The 6,092-nt window shown below is 42.5% G+C and overlaps 1 long non-coding RNA gene across 1 annotated transcript; it reads left to right on the top strand.

The window, feature by feature from the left end:
• The first annotated feature begins 3,689 nt into the window (after positions 1–3,689).
• On the top strand, positions 3,690–5,304 carry LOC106570287 (uncharacterized). The gene is made up of 3 exons (XR_001320638.2): positions 3,690–4,305; positions 4,388–4,486; positions 4,717–5,304. It is a non-coding gene; the product is annotated as an uncharacterized lncRNA (long non-coding RNA).
• Positions 5,305–6,092: the final 788 nt, after the last annotated feature.

Below are 6,092 nucleotides of genomic sequence, written 5' to 3'. Positions count from 1 at the left end.
ATTGTTGTTGTAATATGCCTTGCAGTGACATGCAAATTGACTTACAGCATCAGTTTGCCAATGTAAGAGTACAGTTGAGGGAAGAAAGATGCCTGAATATTACTAAAAGAACAGTTAATCTGATGATGAATTTGGTATGTGTTTAACTGTAATATACACCATCCGACAATCATAGTGATACTGTATCGAAACGTATTAAACAGAGATGGACATAGTATTGTGTTTACCAATCTAGTTGGGCACTAATTCACATTACCATATTATCAGTCTCCAGGCTGCACCCATTCAAAGGCTGCCTCCTGTTTAAAGAGGACTAGGAGCTAAGCCTTTCCTTGGCTGATGGGTTGAGATGGCATTTCTGGCTCTTGATCTCGTTTGTGTCCAGAGGGCGTCATAAAACAACTACAGTGTGTTCTACAGGTGTTCCTGGACCCTAGGGACAACACTAACGAGCTGGATTTATGTGTTTTTATCTCTCATTGAGGAATACTCAGCTCACCAAAAGAATGCCCACACCCATCACATGACTGAGAATCTGAAACCTTCATTAACACACCTTTGCTAGTCTGAGTGCCAGATCTGTTTGTACTGTCTGTTTATACTGGGACTGAGGCTACACTTTTGCAGACATTCTCTGCACGTTATCATTTAGTGCTTTTGAATCTAACTATTAGGAAAACTGTGGGAGATGGAGACCAACTTCCACAAATGACCCCAAGATGACCAAAGCTCAAACCAACCAACCCACCACGACCATGAGCAAACTGTATCCCATATACACAACCAGGTCAAAGACTGAGAACAGCCAAACCATTCACACCACCATGGTCCCACCAGGAAGAGACTTCTACAATACAGACCGTAAAAAAGAGATCTTCCCTACATCTCAGACTGGGGGATAATACACCAAAACTCAAGATTTCATCACTAACATCTCTACACTCAAGACTGAGAGAAGCAATACGTAAAAAGATATAATGAAAGTCACCCCTTCTTTGGGGCTCCCGAGTGGCGCAGCGGGCTAAGACACTGCATCTCTGGGTCAAATCCAGGCTATCACAACCAGCCGTGATTGGGAGTCCCTCAATTGGCCCAGCGTCGTCCGGATTTGGCCGGTGTAGGCCGTCATTGTAAATCAGAATATGTTCTTAACTGACTTGCCTAGTTACATAAAAAAAGAATGAGATAGTGAACTATAGAGAGGATGATTCCTGACCCCTCCTGTCTCAGCCTCCAGTATTTACAGTGCCTTGCAAAAGTATTCATCCCCCTTGGCATTTTTCCTATTTTGTTGCATTACAACCTGTAATTTAAATGGGTTTTTATTTGGATTTCATGTAATGGACTTACACAAAATAGTCAAAATTGGTGAAATGAAATGAAAACAGTTATTTGTTTCAAAATATTCAAAGAAATATATTCACCCCCTTTGCTATGAAGCCCCTAAATAAGATCTGGTGCAACCAATTACCTTAGGAAGTCACATAATTAGTTAAAGTCCACCTGTGTGCAATCTAAGTGTCACATGATTGGTCACATGATCTCAGTATATATACACCTGTTCTGAAAGGCCCCAGAGTCTGCAACACCACTAAGCAAGGTGCATCACCAAGCAAGCGGCACCATGAAGACCAAGGAGCTCTACAAACAGGTCAGAGACTCGTATCTCCCTCACTAGCTTTAAGCACTAGCTGTCAGAGCAATTCACAAATCACTGCACCTGTACATAGCCCATCCAACTACCTCATCCCCATACTGTATTTTTTAAATTTATTTATCTTGCTCCTTAGCACCCCAGTATCTCTACTTGCACATTTATCTTCTGCACAGCTACCATTCCAGTGTTTAATTGCTATATTGTAATTACTTTGCCACCATGGCCTATTTATTGCCTCACCTCCCTTATACTACCTCATTTGCACATACTGTATATAGACTTTCTACTGTATTATTGACTGTATGTTTGTTTATTCCATGTGTAACTCTGTATGTGTCGAACTGCTTTGCTTTATTTTGGCCAGGTCGCCGTTGCAAATGAGAACTTGTTCTCAACTAGCCTACCTGGTTAAATAAATAAAAAGGGACAAAGTTGTGGAGAAGGACAGATCAGGGTTGGGTTATAAAAAAAAATGTATCAGAAACTTTGAACATCCCACGGAGCACCCTTCAATCCATTATTAAAAAATGGAAAGAATATGGCACCACAACAAACCTGCCAAGAGAGGGCTGCCCACCAAAACTCACGGACCAGGCAAGGAGGGCATTAATCAGAGAGGCAACAAAGATAACCCTGAAGGACCTGCAAAGCTCCACAGCGGAGATTGGAGTATCTGTCCACTTTAAGCCGTACACTCCACAGAGCTGGGCTTTACAGAATTGTGGCCAGAAAAAAGCCATTGCTTAAAGAAAAAAATTATCAAACATGTTTGGTGTTCACCAAAAGGCATGTGGGAAACTCCCCAAACATATGGAAGAAGGTACTCTGGTCAGATGAGACTAAAATTGAGCTTTTTGGCCATCAAGGAAAACGCTATGTCTGGCGCAAACCCAACACCTCTCATCACCCTGAGAACACCATCCACTCAGTGAAGCATGGTGGTGGCAGCATCATGCTGTGGGGATGTTTTTCATCGTCAGGGACTGGGAAACTGGTCAGAATTGAAGGAATGATGGATGGCGCTAAATACAGGGAAATTCTTGAGGGAGACCTGTTTCAGTCTTCCAGAGATTTGAGACTGGGACGAAGGTTCACCTTCCAGCAGGATTATGACCCTAAGCATACTGCTAAAGCAACACTAGTGGTTTAAGGGGAAACATTTTTAAATGTCTTGGAATGGCCTAGTCAAAGCCCAGACCTCAAACCAATTGAGAATCTGTGGTATGACTTAGATTGCTGTCCACCAGCGGAACCCATCCAACTTGAAGGAGCTGGAGCAGTTTTGCCTTGAAGAATGGGAAAAAATCCCAGTGGCTAAATGTGCCAAGCTTATAGAGACATAGCTGCAAGTCTCTTGGGGTGTAATTGCTGCAAAAGGTGGCTCTACAAAGTATTGACTTTGGGCGGTGAATAGTTGTTTTTTTGTCTAATTTCTTGTTTGTTTCACCCCCAAAAATATTTTGCATCTTCAAAGGTTGTGTAAATGAAATGATACAACCCCCACCCAAAATAAAAATCACATTTAATTCCAGGTTGTAAGGCAACAAAATAGGAAAAATGCCAAGGGGGGTGAATACTTTCGCAAGCCACTGTATGCTGCAATAGTTTGTGTCGGGGGGCTAGGGTCAGTCTGTTGTGTCTGGAGTATTTCTCCTGTCTTATCGGGTATCCTGTGTGAATTTAAGTATGCTCCCTCTAATTCTCTCCCTCCAGGAGGACCTGTTACACCCTCTACAACCACTGTGATAATTATTATTTGACCCTGCTGGTCATCTATGAATGTTTGAACATCTTGGCCATGTACTGTTATAATCTCCACCTGGCACAGCCAGAAGAGGACTGGCCGCCCCTCAGAGCCTGGTTCCTCTCTAGGTTTCTTCCTAGGTTCCTGCCTTTTCTAGGGAGTTTTTCCTAGCCACTGTGCTTTTACATCTGCATTGCTTGCTGTTTGGTGTTTTAAGCTGGGTTTCTGTATAGCACTTTGTGACATCGGCTGATGTAAAAAGGGCTTTATAAATATAGTTTGATTTGATTACAGATGTCTTCGCTACATCTCAGAGTGAGAGTAGCTTGATTTACCACGACAATACAGATGTCCTACCAACATCTCAGAACAATGGAAACCGTAGTGAAGAATTCCCCAAAGTCAAGACTGACAGACTCTAAGGCCCATCACAAAGACAACCTCCCTACCTATCTGTACATTCAGGGCTATGATGCAGATGATGTCTTCCCCACAACAGAGACGGGGAACAGTTACTCTGACGTCGTCAAAACCCTGGCACAGGCCGACAGATATGATGACCCCAATGACTTTCAAGTCACTGTTTCTAACTCAGGACTAGACGATGGCAAAGACGTTGATGATCAAGGCTCCACTGCCTCCAATATGAACCAAACTGAGTACTAAACTAACTTCATGCTCTTAGGCAAAGATAAAGAAGGTCAATCAATTTACACACATTTGTTAAAAAAAAAAAAAAAAATGGGGGCCAAATGTTGACTGTTTGCATATTGCTGATCCTTGTGTCTTTTTTTTCTTCATCAGTTATTGTTTATAATACACAGAGCCTACTAGAGCTGCTGCACGATCCACCACATCTAACATGGGAAGCATGACTGTAAATGCTGCTTTGACTAGGAATAAGGTACAATAATAATTGTGTTCTCTGTATTTTATAGTGTTAAAGCTGCATAGCGCTCTCTGAGATCCTTTGAATTACTTTGCAGGTGAGGTATTGTAAAACATTTAGCTGCATTGTCATAAAATGCCACATGCATAAGAAGTCCGTGGAGGATGTGTTTGAGGAGGGCATGGACTTCTGTGAGGTGAGACCCATTCCTATTATGGCTTTCAAAACAAATTTGTCTGTAACATGCAGTGTCAATATACTTGGTTATTGCCATGTCAGTAGTCTGAAACTAAACTGTTTATGGATGAAGTATTGTTGATGATAATTCTGCTGCTGATGATCACTGTTATTGGGGATGATGATGATGATGATTCAACTATTGATGATTCTGCTGCTTGTTAACACAACTGATACACCATCCCACAGCTCAAGAAATCCTCGAGCCAGGTCACCTGGAATACATACAGTGCCTTCAGAAAGTATTCAGATCCCTTGCCTTTTTCCACATTTTGTTACATTAAAACATTTTCCTCAGCAATCTACACACAATGGTGGTGTGGAGTGCTGGAAGCTCCAGAGACTGCAGACAGAGTACGAAGTGCTCTCCCTTTAACTCGTACCAATGCCACCAGGAGTGCTGTGAGACCTGGTCTATCTCCTGTCTCAGACTTGACGGTTCTCTCAACATGCCTGTCTACTCTGCCTGCTTTGGCCTGGAGAGTCTCTCCCTCCTGGCCTTGAGTGTAACTCTACTGGGCAGTCTACTTGTTAATCTACTAACCTTCCTGTTACATTAGAATCACTTTCCAATACAGATGGTTTAGTATAGATTGACTTTACAACTAAATGCATGTTTCAGGTTTGTCAGATCCACTGCTTGATTGTCATTAGTGCTTTCTAGTTTTCTTGATCTGTGAATATTATGTATTGCGAAAATAAACATGTTTTTCCCAGCTTTATGGGGGAAGGGGGGCTCATGGGTTTGAGTGGGCTGTTCTTCTGTGGGGGTTACTGCCAGGGGATACGTAGGCCTACAACTAACCATCTATGGACCAACTACTGTTCACAATTATTTCTACTCAGACAATTAAACTCATACCTCAACTATGTTGATCCTTGTATTTCATCAGGATTATATCACTGTCAGGTTTACAAAAATAGGTATTTCAGATGGTGTGCAGTGTCGCTTTGGCTAAACCTTTAAAAGCCTGTTAGAGTAGTGGTCAGAAATAATTAATATTCACAAGATGGCGCTGTAGCACACTTCTATCCCAGAGCTATGGCTGTACAGGTAACTGCCAGAATAATAGAAACACTTCAGTGAATGAGGGCTACAAAGTATATTGAAACCAGGTGCTTCCACACAGTTGTGGTTCGTGAGTTAATTAAGCAATTCACATCCCATCATGCTTAGGGTCATGTATAAATTGCTGGGCAGGCAATTATTTTGGCTACCATGACTATGCCGCTGGCTATAGGGTGACAATGCACCCATCCACAGGGCACAAGTGGTCACTGAATGGTTTGATGAGCATGAAAACGATGTAAACCATTTGCCATGGCCATCTCAGTCACCAGATCGCAACCCAATTGAACACTTACGGGAGATTCTGGAGCGTTGCCAGAGACAGGGGTTTCCACCACCATCAACAAAACACCAAGTTCTGGAAGAATGTGGAAGAATGGTGGAATGTGGAAGAATGGTGGAACGTGGAAGAATGGTGCCGCATCCCTCCAATAGAGTTCCAGGGACTTGTAGAATCTATTCCAGGGTGCATTGAAGCTGTTCTGGCTCGTGGTGG

The sequence above is a fragment of the Salmo salar genome, chromosome ssa14 (genome assembly GCF_905237065.1).
Source record: "Salmo salar chromosome ssa14, Ssal_v3.1, whole genome shotgun sequence".
Classification (NCBI taxonomy): domain Eukaryota; kingdom Metazoa; phylum Chordata; class Actinopteri; order Salmoniformes; family Salmonidae; genus Salmo; species Salmo salar.
Note: the sequence above shows the minus strand (reverse complement) of the source record. Positions and strands in the feature narration are given on the sequence as shown.